Raw genomic sequence first — 24349 nt, 5'->3', positions numbered from 1 at the left:
CTGTGTTATACGTGTATACTTATATGAGAAATATAAGATAGAAATACTATTATTTATTTTTTGTTTTGATGTTGTTGTTTGGCCATCTCGAGAACATCTTATTTGGCACGGTTAACATCGTGCTCCAAAGTTTGCACGTGCAAATGCGTTCTTCGTCACGTTATCGTTCACATTGGGAGTGTGTGTGATAGTTTCTTATGGTGTAATTGAACAAAAGACGTCTTACGTGTTAATTTCACAGTCTAAATCAAATTTATTTCACATAGGTAGGGATGTAATAACACCTTATATATATGACCGGGCCGCCGGCGAGGACGAGAACCCATCAGAGAGGTGTAGGGTTGGGAGAGGATTTGTCTGGAGGCACAAGATTGTAAGGTTGTAAGTCAACAAAAGGGAATGTCTCTGTCTGTCGGAATAGACCAGCATAAATCAATACTTTACATTCTCTTTTGGGTTATATCAAAATGAAGAAAGAAAAGGACGTCTGAGACATTTTCATTTCCATTTTCATTATTATATATGTATATTTTGTTATGATTACATACTTCAGCGCCGAAAGGAATTCACACCGACTGACTCGACGGTAGTGTGGGGGAGATGGTAATACGACAATAAGATCGATTTTAAAAATTTGAAATAAGTATACATTTAAGAACACGTGACCTTGTCATCATTTTATTGCCATTGGTGATAAACATCATTTGCATATATGCTTATTTCATGATCTGAAGTTGGGTGTGTCTTGTTTAAAGCTAATTTAGTAAGTAAATTAAAATATATGAGTTAACTGTTTTTCGTGTACAGAAACGAGCATCCTGGTTAAACCTGGCGTTCTGACTTAAAAACGTTCGACCTAACGTAAAAACAAACGTCCTGTTTTAAACACTGGCGTCCTGACGAAAAAGAAATAGCGCCCTGGCTTAAAAACCGGCGTACTGACGTTAAAACTAGTTTTCTTGCTTAAAACCCGACGTCCTGACGTAAAAACTAGTCTCCTTGCTTATAAACCGGCGTCCTGACGTAAAAACTAGTCTCCTTGCTTATAAACCGGCGTCGTGACGTAAAAGAAATAGCGTCCTGACTTATAAACCGGCGTCCAGACGAAAAAGAAATATCGTCCTGACTTATAAACTGGTGTTTTGATGTAACAACTGGCGTCCTGACGTAAAAACTTCATGAATAACTTGATAATAAGAGGGACGAAGCCTCTGGTACCTCCCTGTCGGCATCGCTTCACGTCAGGTATGTCTTTCTAGTTGTTTCTGATCTATTTACCATAGATTGTGTGGAAAATCAATAATTAAAACAGGCACACTGCTTACCAAATCTATTGCAGGCATCAACCCGAAAAAATACTGGGTTTGAACAAGAATGTGAAATTGACTTTCATGGAGGAAGGGAAAAAAATGTACAGTGCACCAAAACTCAGATCGATAGGGATGTAACGAGAAATTAAATGCTTGAATGTCTCCGCTAAAGGCAAAGTACGTACATTTAGCCCTTGGCGATATTTACTCTCCATTCCAACATAAATTTGTATTTGCCTCGATGGCTTTTAACTAAATCTTCTGCTTGTAGATGTTGCTGTCAGATTGAAACTTTTTCATCCTCTTGTAACTTAATAACACATAGAGACCGTGTCGACTCCGGGCGGAACAGACACCGAACCAGAAATTAGACGGAACGGAAGACGACAAAGTGCAAGGCATCTCCGCCCTGGGAAAGCCGTACAAAACATAGACACTCGGCACTACAGTACACGTTTTTATCTACCACGGGTTAAACTCCAGTAATAACAAGGCTCTCCAATGTACTAACAAGAGATCCTTAATGGCCGTACGTTTTACTGCCTTCTTGAATGTGTTACGTCACACGATACAATATAAGCGTCGCCCATTAAGAGACCTCTGACTCTGATGTTAATGGAATGTAAGTACAGAGTGTACTCTGCAAAAGTACAAATGTATATAGGAGGTACAAAAGAGGGAGCTAGGCATTTATTCACGGAAACGAGAAAATTCACTTTTATTGTCAAGTCTATCTACGACTTGACAAAACTACGATTAATACAGAGTCTCTCCATCTAGATGTAAGGGAAGGTAAGTTGTAGGTCAGGGGAGGTAATTGACAAAGGTTCTCCCTGGTGTACGATATATATTTTCCTGTGACATACACCGTTTGAGGGTATGTCCCGTGTTATGTGGTCCGTTTCAATCCCAACCATGGATTCATTTCAAATTCATTGTCATAGGGGCAATTTAAAATAACTCTGCATTACTACTTAGTGACGTCATCACTGCCGGATAGAAAATGACCAACAATTCACTAAAATTTAACATTTCACACCAATTCAGATTACAATTTTTTATTAAAAAATAGGACGGGAGAAAGTGTAAGACTCTTTTTAATTGCATTAAACATTTCTGAATACGTATCATGTAAGCAAAACGGTTTTTTTCATCGTATATTATTCATTATGACGTCACAATATATGTTAATTATAAATTATACATTGTCATATATGTGATTGTGATGTATGACAGACGGACTAGATCATACAGTAGTAAATGAATAAATAAATAAATAAAATATTATATTTCTTGTGACGTCACAATATATGTTAATTATAAATTATACATTGGCGTATATATGATTGTGATGTATGACAGACGGACTAGATCATACAGTAGTAAATAAATAAATAGATTAATTAATAAATAAATTCAATCTTCACGGTGACGGCCTTTCATAGACAACATAATAGGTAAATCTTACAAGTATCAACCCAGACTCGTCCTAGAAAGGTGTGATAAACAGAATATGAAACCCGTCACTTTTATCTGTCCGTCCGGGAACTCAACATAACACTCTAACGTTAGCATCTAATCAGGCTGGTTCATTTGCGTCCCTCTACATTTTGGATTTTATCAGTAAATGATTAAACAAAATAACTTTTTATGACGATTGTACGGCTGCGATTAAAGCTTATCAGACATATTTCGAGTTTTACGATTCTTTTTCTCCGGCAGAAGTAGCGTGCATGTCTAACATAAATCGGCCGAACCTATTCCATAGCTTGTACTTCAGTATCTGAACCGCGAAACAGCCACTACTGTAGACATGCAACGAAGCCCCTTTGGTCGGCGAGGCGTTACTCTTTTAATCTGAAACAAACACACGACAAAGACTAAAGCCGAAGTAAAGCACTGGGTTTTGAATGTCGATACATTTGATATATCAAGTATTTTTTACTTTACAGTTTAAAAAAAACCGTGCTTTCCATACGAAGACGTGGGTACAAAAACAAGGACCTGCTCGTTACAGTTGAGATTTAACTGTCTGTAGGCAGTTATCGACATCAATTGTGACATTTGTCATGGACAGATCTGCCTCTCCGATAGTGCTCATGGCAATCAGGCTAGATATATAGAGTATGATAATGAATAACATCTAAACTTCGTTTGGGATCAGTACAATAAACGTTAATTCACACGCTGTTCACAGTGTCATATCCAAGTCTGCAATGTCGATTTCAGATGTCTATTCAACACTTCCAGGCTTCTGATAAAGACACCCCGTTACCGTACTACGGGCAGTGACCGAACATCAACCCCCTAATATTCTTGAAAACAGTGCAATAACATTTACACAGAAAAAAGACTTCACAGTATACGTGGTATCATTGTTGTTTCACACACAACCAATCCTTAAGGCACCTCCTTTAATACCGGGAAAAGGAAACGTAGCAATTTTGACGATAGACAGAAAAACATTTGTTATCACTACAGGATACGATGCGTTCAAAGACACCTCAATATGAAGATTTATTGTAAAGATGCGTTCAAAGACACCTCAATATGAAGTTTGTTGTAGAAATGCGTTCAAAAACACCTCATTATGTAGATTTATTGTAAAGATGCGTTCAAAGACACCTCAATATGTAGATTTGTTGTAAAGATGCGTTCAAAGACACCTTAATATGTAGATTTATTTGAAAGGTGCGTTCAAAGACACCTCAATATGTAGATTTATTGTAAAAATGCGTTCAAAGACACCTCAATATGTAGATTTATTGTAAAGATGCGTTCAAAAACACCTCAATATGAAGTTTGTTGTAAAATGCGTTCAAAGACCCCTCAATATGTAGATTTATTGTAAAGTTGCGTTCAAAGACACCTCAATATGTAGATTTATTTGAAAGGTGCGTTCAAAGACACCTCAATATGTAGATTTATTGTAAAGATGCGTTCAAAAACACCTCAATATGAAGTTTGTTGAAAAATGCGTTCAAAGACACCTCAATATGTAGATTTATTGTAAAGATGCGTTCAAAAACACCTCAATATGTAGATTTATTGTAAAGTTGCGTTCAAAGACACCTCAATATGTAGATTTATTGTAAAAATGCGTTCAAAGACACCTCAATATGTAGATTAATTGTAAAGATGCGTTCAAAGACACCTCAATATGTGGATTTATTGTAAAGATGCGTTCAAAGACACCTCAATATTTAGATTTATTGTAAAAATGCGTTGAAAGACACCTCAATATGTAGATTTATTGTAAAGATGCGTTCAAAGACACCTCATTCTCTAATTTTTTTGAAAGATGTGTACTTTTCAGTATTTTGGTTCCTAAAACGTTCTGAAAGAAACCTCAATCTGTAGATTTTATAGGAAAATGTGTTCAAAGCTCCGTAATTGGTAGACATATTTGAAATATGCGGGGACACCTCAGTTTGTAGATCGGTTGGAAAGATATGTTCAAAGACACGTCAATATGTAGACAGGTTAAAAAGATGTATTCAAAGACATCCCGTTCTGCAGGTTTATTGAAAAAATGTGTCACTTTTAAGTAATTTGGTTAATGATACGTACTCAAAGCCCCCGTCAATCTAAAAGGTTGATTGAGAAGGCGTTTTCAAAGACAACTTAGCTAACCAATTCCGAGGCAAGAATCGTTTGTGCTCGATAAGCAACTGTAGATGATGATTAACAAGAAGAAAGAGGTCTGTTATTTTTCATAAATAGACGCTTAACTAAAGTCATCGTGAAACGATCATTGAAAAATGTCGCATCCTCCGAACGTTCTGGGCAGAATAAGGTCGCTCATAAAGAGCTACTTTCATATTTTGAGGTTGGTAAAAATATTTATCAGTTGTGAGGAAATCCAGACCAGGACCAAAGGTACATTCTGTGTACACCGACTGTATCCATCGTAACGGGTCATTTATAAAACTGCGGATTGTTTTCCAATATGGCGGAGAATGTCTAATAATGTTGAGCGTTCTTAGCGCTTCACATCGGATCGTTAGCGTGATATGATGTACAATGTAATTGATATTGGTTTGCAAGGCGGTGCCCGGGAAACGAACATAGCTATTATATCAGATTGGTAAGGTAAGGCTTCAGGTAAGGTTCCGAGTGGGATTTTTTTTACGGACACGCTCCAGATAATGTTCCGAGTGGGAATTTTTTACTGACACGGTCAAGTTCCGCGTCGGAGCTACTTATCGGATTTGCTCGAGGTAATATTGCGCGTGGGAACTATTTATGGACACGCTCAAGGTAAGGCTCCGCGTGAAACTATTTGCACTCGGTAGTGCCAAGTTAAAGAAAAGGTTTAAGATATCTATTCTTGTTTTGATCAGTAGAAATACAGTGTAAGACAATAATACCCAGAAAAACCAAGTAACATCTTTTGGATGCAATAAATACACTTTACAGTTTTAATTGCAAGTAGTTTAGTAAATTTGGAAGATTGTTTTCGGCCCTTTAGCACTGTTCCTCGATTATGCTTGTCGTGTTCGTGCGCGTAGTGATACCTGTGTGTAAATATAGGGTTTATGTTGGTCCTTCCGCAGAATGAATTAAAAAGTTTTTCAAACATACAATTGGAAGAACACTGTTTATTTCCGCGAGTTCATTTTGTTATCCTTATTAAAATCGAAAGATAATCTTTAATTAGAATCTGGTTTTTCTCGCTGCTAAATAACTAATTAAAACCGCCCCAAGGTACATGAAAATACAGCCTATATTGAATATGCATGCTATAAGGTGATAGCATGTTGTAGCATTGTAACGGAAAATCTGTTGGAATCCATTGTTCAATCACACGAATGTGATTTTTATTGCTAATTCAGGGAGTACAATGCATAAAAGATATGCTACGGGCGATTCACAGAGAGACGTGTACAGCCTTTTATATACGGCTAACATTAAACATTGTGTTTTTCTAGTTGTGCATGTTACTTTTGATTTCAATTCGGCAATAAAGTTTTCTTTCATTAAAATACGAGTTTGTTACAGGTTTGTGCAGGTACATAAGTAACACGAGTTCCGGACTGGATTTTAAATTTTACAAAACAAATCAGAAGATATATATATATATCGAAAAGGGAAATTATTCCTGTAGCACGATTTACCCTTTCAACAAATCAAGCACGATGATCAGACTCCTAAAAGATGTACAAGTACATATTTTAGGAAGATTGCTGTCTACGTTGGCCTCGGGACTTACCCTGAGTACATATATACATTTGTATGTCGTTATATCCAAATGCATTACAGCATATAGGTTACAAACATACATAATTAAATATTCAAAATTCATATGTGATGTACAAGATGGCGAAGGACAATTCCATTCAAATATATATATGCCTACAGACATGTAATAATGATATCACTTGCAGTTTTACAGCATGATTTTTCGTAAAGTGGTGAGAAGTATATAATAATATAATCAAAGTGTGACTTTACTACCTGTATATACGTGACGTCATGAAAGGATGACATCATAATGAAAACACGACATATAACTTCAAACAGCCAGAAAGAACCATGGGATGTCATTAAAGTACTATTTAACGCGCTATTAACCAATCTTAAATAACTATTATTATACATGTACACTTACAACAAAGTAGTTTCAAATAATGTTTTAATATAATATCACTACTGAGCGAGGATAATTTTCCTTTTAGAAGTAGCGTGCCACAAATATTTACCCAGTCTGTTTAAAGATTTAACACTTTTACAGGTAAATAATTCTATTAGTTTATAGACACTTACATTATACATTATTATCTTATAAGATGATTTCTTTTTAAAGCTTGTGTCCGTCGTTATTTTATTTTAAAGATGCATTCTCCGCTAGTAAGTACTATTTCATGTAATAACGTTACGGTCGGGCGGACAATCAATGGTTCACACAAGGAGAGTATCGATCTGCACGTCCAGCCCACGTAATCCACGGTCCGGACGTGCATCGTGTCATTAATAGTGTCCGCCCGCTCATTAGGCCGGCGGCTGTACAGCCCTCCTACAAACTATGCAAATCATCACCGTCTACATAATAGTCGGTGTTTCAACAGGTAACGTATCCCAATACACTCGATATGTCAGGTATCCGTATACAATCGATATGTCAGGTATCCCGATACACCCGATATGTCAAGTATCCCAATACATCCGATATGTCAGGTATCCCAATACACCCGATAAGTCAGGTATCCCAATGCACGCGATATGTCAAGTATCACAATACATCCGATATGTCTGGTATCCCGATACACACGATATGTCAGGGATCCCAATACACTCGACATGTCAGGCATCCCAATACACCCGATAGGTCAGGTATCCCAAAACAACCGATATCTCAGGTATCCCAATAAACCCGATATGTCAGGAATCCCAAAACAACCGAAATACCAGGTATCCCGATAAACCCGATATATCAGGTATCCCAATACACTAGATATGTCAGGTATCTCGATACACCCGATATGTCCGGTATCCCAATACACTTGATATGTCAGGGATCCCAATACACCCGATAAGTCAGGCATCCCAATACACCCGATAAGTCAGGGATCCCAATACAACCGATATGGCAGGTATCCCAATACCCTTGATATGTCAGGTATCCCAATACACCCGATATGTCAGGTATCCCAAAACACCCGATATCTCAGGTATCCCGATAAACCCGATATGTCAGGTATCCCAATACACTCGATATGTCAAGTATCCCAATACATCCGATATGTCAGGTATCCCAATACACTCGATATTTCAGGTACATTTATCCCAATACAATCGATATGTCAGGTATCCCTAAACACCCGATATGCCAGGTATCCCGATAAACCCGATATGCCAGGTATCCCGATACAATCGATATGTCAGGTATCTCAATACACCCGATATGCCAGGTATCCCGATACACTCGATATGTCAGGTATCCCAATACAATCGATATGTCAGGTATCCCAATACACCCGATATGTCAGGTATCCCAATACACTCGATATGTCAGGTATCCCAATACACTCGATATTTCAGGTACATTTATCCCAATACAATCGATATTTCAGGTATCCCTATACACCCGATATGCCAGGTATCCCGATAAACCCCATATGCCAGGTATCCCGATACAATCGATATGTCAGGTATATCAATACACCCGATATGCCAGGTATCCCGATACAATCGATATGTCAGGTATCCCAATATACTCGATATGACAGGTATCCCAATACACTCGATATGTCAGGTATCCCAATACATCCGATATGTCAGGTATCACAATACAATCGATATGTCAGGTATCCCAATACACCCGATATGTCAGGTATCCAAATACACCCGATATGTCAGGTATCCCAAAACAACCGATATCTCAGGTATCCCGATAAACCCGATATGTCAGGTATCAAAATACAATCGATATGTCAAGTATCCCAATACACGCGAAATACAAATGTTATACATATCGGTCACTTGTTCCCAATACACTCGATAAGTCAGGTATCCCAATACTCTCGATATGTCAAGTATCCCAATACACGCGAAATACAAATGTTATACATATCGGTCACTTGTAACCAGTATCCGTCACGTATAAACAGTGTCTGTCACGTGTAAACAATGTCCTTTACGTGTAAAACACATTCCTTCACGTGTAAAAAAGTGTCCGTTACGTGTTAAACACATTCCCTTACGTGAAAGACAGTGTCCGTTACGTGTAAATCAGTGTCCGTTACGTGTAAAATAGTATCCTTCACGTGTAAAACAGTGTCCGTCACGTGTAAATCAGCGTCCGTTACGTGTAAAACAGTATCCGTTACGTGTAAAACAGTGTCAGTTACATCTTAAACACATTCCTTTACGTGTAAGACAGTGTCCGTTACGTGTAAAACAGTGTCCGTTACGTGTAAAACAGTATCCGTTACGTGTAAAACAGTGACCGTTATGTATAACACCTTTCTTTACGTCTGAAACAGTGTCTAAAACGTGTAAAACATCGTCCGTTGTAAAAAACGTCCGTTACGTGTAAAACAGTGTCAGTTACATCTTAAACACATTCCTTTACGTGTAAGACAGTGTCCGTTACGCCGATACACCCGATATGCCAGGAATCCCGATACACCCGATTTGTCAGGTATCCCAATATACTCGATATGTCAGGGATCCCAATACATCTGATATGTCAGGTATCCCAAAACAACCGATGTGTCAGGTATCCCGATACACCCGATATGCCAGGTATCCCGATAACCCGATATATCAGGTATCCCAATACACCCGATATGCCAGGTATCCCGATACAATCGATACCCAATGTACTGAATACACTCGATATGTCAAGTAGCCCAATTCATCCGATATGTCAGTTATCCCAATACACTCGAAATACAAATGTTATACATATCGGTCACTTGTAACCAGTATCCGTCACGTATAAACAGTGTCTGTCACGTGTAAACAATGTCCTTTACGTGTAAAACACATTCCTTCACGTGTAAAACAGTGTCCGTTTCGTGTGTAACAGTATCCGTTACGTGTAAATCATTGTCCGTTACGTGTAAAACATCGTCCGTTGTAAAAAACATCCGTTACGTGTAAAACATCGTCCGTTGTAAAAAACATCCGTTACGTGTAAAACATCGTCCGTCGTAAAAAACGTCCGTTACGTGCAAAACAGTGTCCGTCACGTGTAAATCAGCGTCCGTTACGTGTAAACCAGTATCCGTTACGTGTAAATCATTGTCCGTTACGTGTAAAACAGTGACCGTTATGTATAACACCTTTCTTTACGTCTAAAACAGTGTCTAAAACGTGTAAAACATCGTCCGTCGTAAAAAACGTCCGTTACGTGTAAACCATCGTCCGTGGTAAAAAACGTCCGTTACGTGTAAAACATCGTCCGTCGTAAAAAACGTCCGTTACGTGTAAACCATCGTCCGTGGTAAAAAACGTCCGTTACGTGTAAACCATCGTCCGTGGTAAAAAACGTCCGTTACGTGTAAAACAACACTCGATATGTCACGTATCCTGTATCCCAATACACTCGAAATACAAATGTTATACATATCGGTCACTTGTAACCAGTATCCGTCACGTATAAACAGTGTCTGTCACGTGTAAACAATGTCCTTTACGTGTAAAACAGAGTCCGTCATCTTCCATTGTAAAAAGCGTCGTTCCTTTAAAACAGTTTCAGTTACGTGTAAAAAAGTGTCCATTACGTGTAACACAGTGTCCGTTACGTGTGAAACAGTGTCCTTTCCGTGTAAAATTGTGTCCGTTACGTGTAAAACACCTTCTTTTTACGTGTGTAACAGTGTCCGGTACGTGAAAAATTGTGTCCGTAAAGTGTAAAACAGTATCCGTTACGTGTAAAACATCGTCCGTCGTAAAAAACGTCCGTTACGTGTAAACCATCGTCCGTGGTAAAAAACGTCCGTTACGTGTAAACCATCGTCCGTGGTAAAAAACGTCCGTTACGTGTAAACCATCGTCCGTGGTAAAAAACGTCCGTTACGTGCAAAACAGTGTCCGTCACGTGTAAATCAGCGTCCGTTACGTGTAAAACAACACTCGATATGTCCCGTATCCTTATACCATCGATATATCACATATCCCAATACACTCGATATGCCAGGTATCCCAATACACACGATATGCCAGGTATCCCGATACCCCCGATATGCCAGGTATCCCGATACAATCGATACACAATGTACTGAATACACTCGATATGTCACGTATCCTTATACCATCGATATATCACATATCCCAATACACTCGAAATACAAATGTTATACATATCGGTCACTTGTAACCAGTATCCGTCACGTATAAACAGTGTCTGTCACGTGTAAACAATGTCCTTTACGTGTAAAACACATTCCTTTACGTGTAAAACAGAGTCCGTCATCTTCCATTGTAAAAAGCGTCGTTACTTTAAAACAGTTTCAGTTACGTGTAAAAAAGTGTCCATTACGTGTAACACAGTGTCCGTTACGTGTAAAATAGTATCCGTCACGTGTAAAACAATGTCCGTTACGTGTAAAATAGTATCCTTCACGTGTAAAACATTGTCCGTCACGTGTAAAACATCACGTGTAAAACAGTGTCCGTCACGTGTAAATCAGCGTCCGTTACGTGTAAAACAGTGTCCGTTACGTGTAAAACGTAAACCTTCCTTTACGTGTAAAACACATTCTTTTACATGTAAAACAGTGTCCGTTACGTGTAAAACAGTATCCGTTACGTGTAAAACACCATCCGTCACGTTTAATACAGTGTCCATTACGTGTAAAACACATTCCTTCACGTGTAAAACAGTGTCCGTTACATGTTAAACACATTCCTTTACGTGTAAGACAGTGTCCGTTACGTGTAAAACAGTGACCGTTATGTATAACACCTTTCTTTACGTCTAAAACAGTGTCTAAAACGTGTAAAACATCGTCCGTTGTAAAAAAAAACATCCGTTGCGTGTAAAACAGTGTCCGTGACGTGTAAATCACATTCCTTCACGTGTAAAAAAGTGTCCGTTACGTGTTAAACACATTCCCTTACGTGAAAGACAGTGTCCGTTACGTGTAAAACAGTGACCGTTATGTATAACACCTTTCTTTACGTCTAAAACAGTGTCTAAAACGTGTAAAACATCGTCTGTTGTAAAAAAATCCGTTATTTTTAAAACAGTGTCAGTCACGCGTGAAGCAGTGTCCGTTACGTGTAAATTTGTGTCCGTTAAGTGTAAAATAGTGTCCGTTACGTGTGAAACAGCGTCCGTTGCGTGTAAATTTGTGTCCGTTACGTGTAAAACAGTGTCCGTTACGTGTAAAACAGTGACCGTTATGTATAACACCTTTCTTTACGTCTGAAACAGTGTCTAAAACGTGTAAAACATCGTCCGTTGTAAAAAAAAACATCCGTTGCGTGTAAAACAGTGTCCGTGACGTGTAAAACCCATTCCTTCACGTGTAAAACAGTGTCCGTTACGTGTTAAACACATTCCCTTACGTGAAAGAAAGTGTCCGTTACGTGTAAAACAGTGACCGTTATGTGTAAACACCTTTCTTTACGTCTAAAACAGTGTCTAAAACGTGTAAAACATCGTCTTTTGTAAAAAAATCCGTTACTTTTAAAACAGTGTCAGTCACGCGTGAAGCAGTGTCCGTTACGTGTAAATTTGTGTCCGTTAAGTGTAAAATAGTGTCCGTTACGTGTGAAACAGCGTCCGTTGCGTGTAAATTTGTGTCCGTTACGTGTAAATCAGTGTCCGTTACGTGTAAAACACCTTCCTTTTACGTGTGTAACAGTGTCCGGTACGTGTAAAATTGTGTCCGTTACGTGTAAAACATCGTCCGTTGTAAAAAGCGTTTGTTACGTGTAAAACATCGTCCGTTGTAAAAAACATCCGTTACGTGTAAAACAGTGTCCGTCACGTGTGAAACAGTGTCCTTTCCGTGTAAAATTGTGTCCGTTACGTGTAAAACACCTTCTTTTTACGTGTGTAACAGTGTCCGGTACGTGAAAAATTGTGTCCGTAACGTGTAAAACAGTATCCGTTGTAAAAAGCGTCCGTTACGTGTAAAACATCGTCCGTTGTAAAAAACGTCCGTTACGTGTAAAACAGTGTCCGTCACGTGTGAAACAGTGTCCTTTCCGTGTAAAATTGTGTCCGTTACGTGTAAAACAGTGTCCGTTACGTGTGAAACAGTGTCCGTTGCGTGTCAATTTGTGTCCGTTACGTGTAAAACAGTGTCCGTTTCGTGTGTAACAGTATCCGTTACGTGTAAATCAGTGTCCGTTACGTGTAAAACAGTATCCGTTACGTGTAAATCAGTGTCCGTTACGTGTAAAACACCTTCTTTTTACGTGTGTAACAGTGTCCGGTACGTGTAAAATTGTGTCCGTTACGTTTAATACATCGTCCGTTGTAAAAAGCGTCCGTTATGTGTTAAAAACATCGTGCGTTGTAAAAAACGCCCGTTACCTGTAAAACAGTGTCCGTCACGTGTGAAACAGTGTCCTTTCCGTGTAAAATTGTGTCCGTTACGTGTAAAACAGTGTCCGTTACGTGTGAAACAGTGTCCTTTGCGTGTACATTTGTGTCCGTTACCTGTACAACAGTGTCTGTCACCGTGTGAAACAGTGTCCTTTCCGTGTAAAATTGTGTCCGTTACGTGTAAAACAGTGTCCGTTACGTGTGAAACAGTGTCCGTTGCGTGTACGTTTGTGTCCGTTACGTGTAAAACAGTGCCCGTTACGTGTGAAACAGTGTCCGTTGCGTGTAAAATTGTGTCCGTTACGTGTGAAACAGTGTCCGTTGCGTGTACGTTTGTGTCCGTTACGTGTAAAACAGTGCCCGTTACTTGTGAAACAGTGTCCGTTGCGTGTAAAATTGTGTCCGTTACGTGTAAAACACCTTCCTTTACATGTAAAACAGTGTCCGTTACGTGTAAAACAATGTCCGTCACACGTAAAACAGTGTCCGTTACGTTAAAACACCTTCCTTTTACGTGTGCAACAGTGTCCGGTACGTATAAAATTAGGTCCGTTACGTGTAAAACAGTATCCGTTACGTGTAAAACATCGTCCGTTGTAAAAAGCGTCCGTTACGTGTAAAACAGTGTCCGTTACGTATAAAACAGTGTCCGTTTCGTGTAAATTTGTGTCCGTTACGTGTAAAACAGTGTCCGTTACGTGTAAAACACCTTCCTCTACATGTAAAACAGTGTCCGTTACGTGTAAAACATCTTCCATTGTAAAAAGTGCCGTTACTGTAAAACAGTGTCCGTTACGTGTAAAATAGTATCCGTCACGTGTAAAACAATGTCCGTTACGTATAAAATAGTATCCATCACGTGTGAAACATACTCCGTCACGTGTTAAACAGTGTCCGTTACGTGTAAAACATTGTCCGTCACGTGTAAATCCGCGTCCGTTACGTGTAAAACATTGTCCGTCACGTGTAAATCCGCGTCCGTTACGTATAAAACAGTGTCCGTCACGTGTAAAACATTGTCCGTCACGTGTAAATCCGCGTCCGTTACTTGTAAAACAGTGTCCGTTACGTGTAAAACATTGTCCGTCACGTGTAAATCCGCGTCCGTTACGTTTAGAACAGTGTCCGTCACGTGTAAAACAGCGTCCGTTACGTGTCAGTTACGTGCACTCAACTAATGATAACACAGAATAGAGAAAGCTTGTCAGTTTCATTGCAATCATTGTAGTAAATGTTGACAATATCTGTAGTAATTATGATAAATCATCAGAAAGTTTCGTTCCAAATGGTGTGTTAATTTGATCGACGCCTTGCAGACATGTTTTTGTTGTATCTTGTGTAAAATACACAATTCGGTTTGATTGTTGCCATATATAGTTCGGAGATGAACGAAGCTATTATAAGTGATTAGACTGCACCGCGTGAATTACGACTTAACCACGGTTATGAAAACAAATATGCAATGAATAAATCACTATCGTAATAAGCTATCCACGACGTAAAAGATATACAGCATACACACTCTTCGCGACAAAATCTGTATGGATTATTAATTAAATAACATAATTAGGAGAATAGAAAATATCGATATTTGATAATAGCAATCTGTGACTGGGAACCCCGCCTGGGTGAGGGGATGGGTCGATATCAACAAACAGCATTAGAAACGCTGTCTTTTTACATGTCGGCAAACGTTAAACACATGTTCCCCTGCAGTTGAAGGGAACTCACTCCCTTCACTAAATCAAAACATATTTATTAATTCTCAACTAGACACCCATGATGATCATTGCTGTATCAATTCCAGACAAAAGTTTTTCAAGTCAATATACAAATAAATATGTATACTCTGTCGGTAATTTTGAACCGACTGTAAGCACCTAATTCTAATGTATATATCAACTGATATATTTCTATATAGATGTTTTATCTACAAGACACTGTTACGCGAGTTTAGAATGTCGACGATGTCTAAAACGTTACCTTAAAATTGCCAAACATGTCTGATTTGAACAGCTCCGAGCACATATGTATTAATTGTACTGAATACACGGATTAGCCACACCGGTTTATCAAATTCAGTTTTAAAGACATGAAATATATTCAGACGAACGCGCCTGATCGTGTTACAAGCTGGTCGTAACGGTATTTACAACCTGTCTATCACTGCAAACACATACTCATATATCAAAAGATCACCTCCCAGCCTCATCCGGACTTATCTCCCTACATAATTAAACGATTTAAAAAGAAATACTTACAATGAATTTATTCGTTAAATCCCACGTAAGCACAGTCCCCAGTACTAAATATTAATGTTGGTTGTCAAGGTAAGAACTGGCCATCATTCCACAACACTCAGGAAGCGCCGAGTGAAAGTTCTTCCTTCTACTGTTTCTTACTGCCAATCAAAGCCTGATGCTGCGGTGAGAAATCGATTCGGTTACAGTGGCCCTGCAAAATAGATATAATATTTCATTTACACCGTGATCCGGTCACCCTCTCACATCGCCTTAATAAAATGCATTAAGGTATGGCATGCGGGTCAACGTCGGCACCAGTTGAAGTATCAGAAACTAGCGGTTCTATTAATGCTATTTACTGGCGGATGACACTGAATATTTTCGTCAATAATCAGCCGGACCAGCGGCCGTAAACCAGCTATTGCCTAGGAATTTACGGTCACCAGCGGTCAATGTTTTTGACTGACCATTTCCGCACATCGTACAATTGGAAATCTGGATAACAGCATCACGTATTTGTTCGATTCTTTTGTTGGAGGGTTGATAGCATGTTAAGGGCATTTTTTGTGATCGTCTGCAGCTCTCAAGTCTTGAGCTCAATTCGCTATTAATACAATGATATCGTTTGTTTTTGTGCATATGTGTCGTTGAAAAAAATGGCGCCTCAATTTTGTCCATCACTGACGTCAATTGGCGCCTCGATTTTGTACGTTATTGACATCAATTGGCGCCTAGATTTTGTCTGTCATTTTCCAAATAATGGCGTTATGTGCACGTTTGCCATTTTCCCGTCTTTGAGGTCTTTTAAAATGTGTCTCAAATATGCCCGTCAGTGACGTCATTGGTCATCTAGTGGAAAGCCGTCAACGTCATCAATTTACTCTAATGCTTGCGAATCTATGTCCGTCATGGTCTTATCACGGCGTCGTGTATATGTGTCCACCATATTTCGTTGTTGAATAAATTGGCGTTTCGTTCATGTTGTTCAGTAACATAACTTATAATCTAGTACCGTTACGTCATGACGTGGTCACACGATGCTCATTCACATATTGGTATTACGTTTGTTTGGTGAAATACAAAAAGTCTGTAAATAAACGGTCAAGCAAGGTTGTGAAAACAATTCCAAAGGGAAACAATTGGATGTTTGATATGCCTGTGTTCTTGAAAAACGATGCAAATAAAAAGTTCTTATGCTTTGCAAAAAGGTCGGTATGAACTTGACATGAACTTTTCACTAATACAACAAAATTTATGCATATATCAAAAAATCCTGTTTCTTTTTGTCAGTGAATAAACATTTTTCAAAATAATATATCCGTGTGTTGATCCTCGTGTCCGTCCGTCCGTCCGTCTGTAAGAAATGAAATAAATCACAGAATTAATTACCGTCTCCCACATTACTGTGCAGCGACCCCCAGGGAGTTTATTTGCTAGTTTATGGTAATCAATGATCTTCTATAACTACCGAACACGGCAGCGGTCCGTATGCTTTGATTACCACTTTTTTTCTTTTATGTCAGTCCTGCCCGGAACTCTGACGTGCAATGTTGGTGTTTATATCAAACCCGAAGTTATAGAGGACCAATGTACACATATTGTACCTACCGCGGTAGTTTTATACGCATTTATATGCACGTGCGTATACATATTGATTTATGCACGTGAATACGACAAAGTCACATACGGGTTTCAGTGACAGTAATAGGTTATTTACATAATTCCCTCCCACCACGTTAGTTTAACATAGACAGTGAAATGTGGCGTTTGAAGGGCGTGCCGCAGATCAATGAACCGCAACGTGTTGCTGTTTATGATGTCGTTTATTTTGTTTCCGTGTCTCCAGAGTTCCTGTGGGGTCCTTTCGTGCAGGCTGTAATGTATTGACATCTCTGTATATATTCTTTCCTGCTGTCAACAACTAGACGATGCAATTTTACAAAAATAACTTCAATATAGACAAGAGAAATAAATGCTACCATGATAAAACAAGTCAGATGTGGGGTATTGTCGTTTCCGGTGCTTCCAACTGTAAATTGCTTCCGATTTAATAAGATTTCACATTTCTAAAGCAATTTACTATCATTTACTTCCGTTTTAATACGACTTCACATTTCTGTAACTTCTACAATGTACCTATCATTTGTTTCCGGTTTAATAAGATTTTACATTTCTTAAGCGACTTGCTGTCATTAACTTCCGGTTCAACAAGACTTCACATTTCTATACCTACTAAATGTCATTTACTTCCGGTTTAATATAATTTCACATTTCTAAAATTACTAACTGTTATTTACTTCCGGTTTTTCGAAGTACATGTATAACATATCTGTAAGCTAACAACGTACTACTACTTCCGGTTCTATAATCCCAAATTTTCACTGACATGTCCTTTAATGATTGTGGCATCCTTAAATAAAACATTCAGGTGACGAAAGAAGAGGGGCTGCTCGCCGTCCATCACTGATTTAAATACTTTCGGTTTCGACTGCTTGAATACAATACACTCTTAACCTTTCAGTTTTCTTAAAGCACCGGTGGAGGGCTCCGGAGAGATCAGAGATATCAACAAAATATAATGTTTCGCCAGTTTGCAATATTTTTAAAAGCCAAGGCTGTAGCCATGTATGATCCCCCAGGTACACTGTACATTTAGAAACAGCTCGATACAATTTCCCGGATCTGCCATTACATTTTGAAATCAAAACAAGAATAAAACATTAAAAAAAACCTCTAAAACCGATTGATATAGTTAATTTTAAAATTGTCATTATCGATTTGTTGTCTTGTTGATTGGAGTGAAATATAAGAAGGATAAGAAAATGTAATGTCGACAGTTTAGACAACAATGCGTTCTGCTCAAAACGTGACCAGTCGACATTTCTCTCCGATCCTCTATCAACGTGACTATACAATCTAGGCAGTCTCCGTTTCCGACTGTTGAACAGGACACACAGGATGCGCGGCAAACAAGCAGGAAGACGCCATAGCGCAGCAGGAGACAGGATATTCCACAGTGGTGATTTCGCCGGCGTTCCCCGCATCATCAATACAATATGTACAAAATATACAGGACAAATTCGTGTAACACATGTCTACCGAAGGACGAAAGCCCGTTATACAAGACGTTAAACTCGTTAAATAAATAAATAATAAACCATTCTTGTCGTCAGTCCTAAGGATTGGTTTCCAAGTCACGTGACCAGAAGTGACGATGTGTAAATGGGGGCGGGGCGTCCACGTGACTGATGGTATAACTATGAAAACGTAAACATGAAGCATGAACTAGAGGTACATGTACCTGTTGGTTGTGTAGGCTTAGACAACCTGGTTAGATTGTATTGTTGATTATTTCGACAAGTCCAATCTCACCACATATTAACTATTCAAAACCGGAAGAACAATTTTTCATTTTCATGCAAATTTGTTGAAAACACTAAAAAAAATCAATAACAAGCAAGCCAGTTACTTGATCAGCGCAACGGACGTAGCCTTTCTTTATATAAAAAAAAAGTGTGAATGTGTACGCAAGAACACGAGCCAACATTTCATTAGTGAATGGTGGCTTAGCAACTACTATCAAAGCTAAGTCCAAGTGTACGTATTGTTGTGACAATGCAGTCGGTATATCGAGCTGAATGTGACAGAGCCGAGCGTCCAGACTGCAATATCCGGTGGAATGGCCGCCCAGATATAGTCTAATTACTAGATTCATTAAATACCGGTCTGGGTTCTAATTCTCACTTATCTGGCGAGTGGTCAACACAGTTGATCAATTTCTAACGTATTATCGTAGTAGTCATGTTGAATACTTATTTGATTTCAATCTGAATTTGTGTTACATGTAAGTTTTACGAACACTCTATTCCGTTGATTTCTATCTAAAAAATATTACAATTGTGAGCTTGGTGTTAAATTTTATCAACACTTTATCAAGTTGATTTAAATTTAAAATATTTTAATTGTGAGCTTGGTGTTTTACATTTTATGAAAGCTCTATCATTTTTAAGTGTGACGTTTCGTGGTTTTAGTTAAGGATAAATAAAATAATGGTTTTGATAATTTAAAAAGATCTTGATATAAATAAATGTGAAACGTCACTTCCGGGTCATATTAAGGTCAACATAAATTTTATTTTCACATGTATTGTCTTTTATTGACCGTCGGTGACGTCAAGGAAAGAAATTTCCGGCTCAGTGAGGAACATTACACGTTCATTACAATGAGACATCAGTAAGTAACAGGGGAAAGGGTCAGTGCACGACAATTACAGATGTCAGTGACGTCAAAACAAGTCTAAATATAGGTCACAACCTGTTTGGACTCTGCCACCTTGTTTAGAAGATCTATAATGCAATTAACACGAACTGATTGGTTATCAAACGCGTCGGAGCACAAGGGGATTTTAGTGCTTTGTTTTGTGTACATGTGAAAAACCGGGGCCCTTTATTCATGAAAATCGTTCTCATGCTCAAGCATGGATTCTGTGCTCAAGCCTGATTTGTTGTTATAAATTAATAAAAAAAATCCAATTTTGCCAATGATTTGGAAAACATTTGAAGAGACTTAAAGCCAAATACTGTTTTCAATGTTTATATTTGATTTTTTTGATCGTTTGACATGTTTAAGTGAGTCATTAGAAAGTTGGTGTGAGGAAAAATCCCTGTTTGAGCATAAGAATGGTTTCATGAATACGGGCTCTTGTTTCCGAAAACTCTCTCGTGCTCAAACCTACTTATACTGGGCAAGCGCCGGAAACTAGTGTTGTTATACCGGGTTACCGCCAAAGTCTGTTGCTTTTATACCGGGTTACCGCCAAAGTCAAGTGTTTTTATACCGGGTTACCACCAAAGTCAAGTGTTTTTATACCGGGTAACCGCCAAAGTCTGTTGCTTTTATACCGGGTTACCGCCAAAATCTGTTGCTTTTATACCGGGTTACCGCCAAAGTCAAGTGTTTTTATACAGGGTTACCGCTGAAGTCTGATGTTTTTACACCGGGTTACCGCGGAAGTGTACAGTTTTATACCGGATTACCGCCGAATTATACAGTTTTATACCGGGTTACTGTCGAAGTCAACAGTTTTATACAATGTACCGAGTTACCGCCGAAGTCCATTGTTTTTAAACTAGGTTACCGCCGAAGTCTAGTGTTTTTATACCGGATTACCGCCGAAGTGTACAGTATGATACCGGGTTACCGCCGAAGTGTATAGTTTTATACCACGTTACCGCCGAGGTGTACAGTTTTATACCGGTTTACCGCCGAAGTGTACAGTTTTATTCCGGGTTACCGCCGAAGTCTAGTGTTTTTATACTAGGTTACCGCCGAAGTCTAGTGTTTTTATACCGGGTTACCTCCGCAGTGTACATTATGACACCAGGTTACCGCCGAAGTGTACAGTATGATACCAGGTTACCGCCGAAGTGTACAATTTTATACCGGGTTACCACAGAAGTCAACAGTTTTATACCGGGTTACCGCCGAAGTGTACAGTTTTATACCGGGTTACCACCAAAGTCAACAGTTTTATACCGGGTTACCGCCGAAGTGTACAGTTTTATACCAGGTGACCGCCGAAGTGTACAGTTTTATACCGGGTTACCACCGAAGTCAACAGGTTTATACCAGGTTACCGCCGAAGTGTACAATATGATACCAGGTTACCGCCGAAGTGTACAGTATGATACAAGGTTACCGCCGAAGTGTACAGTATGATACCAGGTTACCGCCGAAGTGTGCAGTATGATACCAGGTTACCGCCGAAGTGTACAATATGATACCAGGTTACCGCCGAAGTGTACAGAGTGTACAATTTTATACCGGGTTACCACCGAAGTCAACAGGTTTATTCCAGGTTACCGCCGAAGTGTACAATTGTCTACCGGGTTACGGCCGTAGTGTACAGTTTTATACCGGGTTACCACCGAAGTAAACAGGTTTATACCGGGTTACCGCCGAAGTGTACAGTTTTATACCAGGTTACCGCCGAAGTGTACAGTTTTATACCAGGTGACCGCCGAAGTGTACAGTTTTATACCGGGTTACCACCAAAGCCAACAGTTTTATACCGGGTTACCGCCGAAGTGTACAGTATGATGCCAGGTTACCGCCTAAGTGTTCAGTATAATACCAGGTTACCGCCGAAGTGTACAGTTTTATACCAGGTGACCGCCGAAGTGTACAGTTTTATACCGGGTTACCACCGAAGTCAACAGGTTTATACCAGGTTACCGCCGAAGTGTACAATTGTCTACCGGGTTACGGCCGTAGTGTACAGTTTTATACCGGGTTACCACCGAAGTCAACAGTTTTATACCGGGTTACCGCCGAAGTGTACAGTATGATGCCAGGTTACCGCCTAAGTGTTCAGTATAATACCAGGTTACCGCCGAAGTGTACAGTTTTATACCAGGTTACCGCCGAAGTGTACAGTATGATACCAGGTTACCGCCGAAGTGTACAATTTTCTACCGGGTTACGGCCGTAGTGTACAGTTTTATCCCGGGTTACCACCGAAGTCAACAGTTTTATGCCAGGTTACCGCCGAAGTGTACAGTATGATACCAAGTTACCGCCGAAGTGTACAGTATGATACCAAGTTACCGCCGAAGTGTACAGTATGATACCAAGTTACCGCCGAAGTGTACAGTATGATACCAAGTTACCGCCGAAGTGTACAGTATGATACCAGGTTACCGCCGAAGGGTACAGTATGATACCAGGTTACCGCCGAAGGGTACAGTATGATACCAGGTTACCGCCGAAGGGTACAGTATGATACCAGGTTACCGCCGAAGGGTACAGTTTTATACCGGGTTACCACCGAACTCAACAGTTTTATACCGGGTTACCGCCGAAGTGAACAGTATGATACCGGGTTACCGCCGAAGTGTACAGTAGGATGCCAGGTTACCGCCTAAGTGTTCAGTATCATACCAGGTTACCGCCGAAGTGTACAGTTCTATACCAGGTTACCGCCGAAGTGTACAGTTTTATCCCAGGTTACCGCCGAAGTGTACAGTTTTATACCGGGTTACCACCGAAGTCAACAGTTTTATACTGGGTTACCGCCGAAGTGTACAGTATGATACCAGGTTACCGCCGAAGTGTACAGTATGATACCAGGTTACCGCCGAAGTGTACAGTATGATACCAGGTTACCGCCGAAGTGTACAGTTTTATACCGGGTTACCACCGAAGTCAACAGTTTTATACCGGGTTACCGCCGAAGTGTACAGTATGATACCAGGTTACCGCCGAAGTGTACAGTATGATACCAGGTTACCGCCGAAGTGTACAGTATGATACCAGGTTACCGCCGAAGTGTACAGTTTTATACCGGGTTACCACCGAAGTCAACAGTTTTATACCGGGTTACCGCCGAAGTGTACAGTACAAATTGTATGATACCAGGTTACCGCCGAAGTGTACAGTATGATACCAGGTTACCGCGAAAGTGTACAGTTGTATACCTGGTTACCGCCGAAGTCTAGTGTTTTTATACCTGGTTACCGCCGAAGTCTAGTGTTTTTATACCGGGTTACCGCCGAAGTCTAGTTTTTTTTTATTACGGCAAACAGAAGGAATGTTTTCGGTGTAATTATATATGGACTGATATTATAAGAATTATGTCGACTTTGTCAACGTTGCTCAAATCGGCGTTAAGTCAACCGCTTCACACAGAATAGTAAATCTATTTTCACCGTGAATGTCGTTGACCTATTTCCCGGTGTGTAATGGGCAGACAACTCTGTAAATATATCTAATATCGGCCGCATCTCAGCAGGACCAACTACATCATACAATAGGACCAAGAGTTCGCTTCGAACGCCAAGCAAATTAATTACGCCATATTGGGCACTGACAAGATGAAATTCGATTTCTACTTTGTTATGTATGGAGTTCGTCCACTTGGTTATCCCAACATAAAAAAAACAGCACCAACAAAAAAATTAAATAAATGGTAAAAATGGCTGGAAAATCAAAGCATAGAGCGCATATAAGATGAACGGGCGATTTATTGAATTACTTTATCGATAATTCAGAAAATACATGGATCGCACCAAGTAGATAACGATGTTCTCAGCATGGCTAGCTTGACAGTTTAATAAACCGTACCTTTCTCTTCCAAATCTGATGATGATGATAAATAGATATCTTTATTTCGAAAGTAAGCCATTTTATTGAGCTAATTCTCGGTTTCACAAAATATCAGATTAACTCTGAGATGACATTTGATTGACAGATAACTGCTGATTACTACGGACTGCGCGAGCAGTAGAGTACATCTCCTCGTCCGTGGCCATTGTTTACTGTCTTCATCCATTATATACACATATTTATCAGAATTATGGCGAAAACTGACACGGAACGTATACAAGAGGATAAAGATGATAGTAGATGTAGGTTTGTTGAGTTGATAAATGTCCAGAACAGCGGGTTACCGATTACACATGGTTCGACAACCCCCTGAACCTTATTTTTTATCTGTCCGGATTATTTCCATAAGACATGTAGAACGATTCTTCAAGCATTAAAAAAAACCATGCATTTGTCTTGTAACTGAAAAGTAATGTACAACGGTTTCGCACCGATCACTAACGCCATCAGGAGACGACAATGAGAATAAAGGAAAGAGACGTTGCTCTGGATCCCTTTTAGGTTTTTTTCCTTTGTCGGAAAGTGTTTTAGTGCTTCAACAAAGATTTAATTGAATGTTTCACATCTATGATGTGCGTCTGTGCAGGTTTTCTGTTTGCCATGGCTATTTGCACATTGCACCCCCC

At 39.4% G+C, this 24349-nt stretch overlaps 1 protein-coding gene across 1 annotated transcript in view; it reads right to left on the bottom strand.

Moving 5' to 3' along the window:
• The window catches only part of LOC110462101 (5-hydroxytryptamine receptor 1A-like), a 212933-nt gene that overhangs the window by 78184 nt on the left and 110400 nt on the right, over positions 1 to 24349 (bottom strand). Inside the window, exon 3 of the mRNA XM_021515936.1 lies at positions 15579 to 15771. The gene's annotated coding sequence lies outside the window, so the exon portion shown is untranslated. The remainder of the gene's footprint in view (positions 1 to 15578; positions 15772 to 24349) is intronic.

This window comes from Mizuhopecten yessoensis, unplaced genomic scaffold, assembly GCF_002113885.1.
Source record: "Mizuhopecten yessoensis strain PY_sf001 unplaced genomic scaffold, ASM211388v2 scaffold1429, whole genome shotgun sequence".
NCBI lineage: Eukaryota > Metazoa > Mollusca > Bivalvia > Pectinida > Pectinidae > Mizuhopecten > Mizuhopecten yessoensis.
Note: the sequence above shows the minus strand (reverse complement) of the source record. Positions and strands in the feature narration are given on the sequence as shown.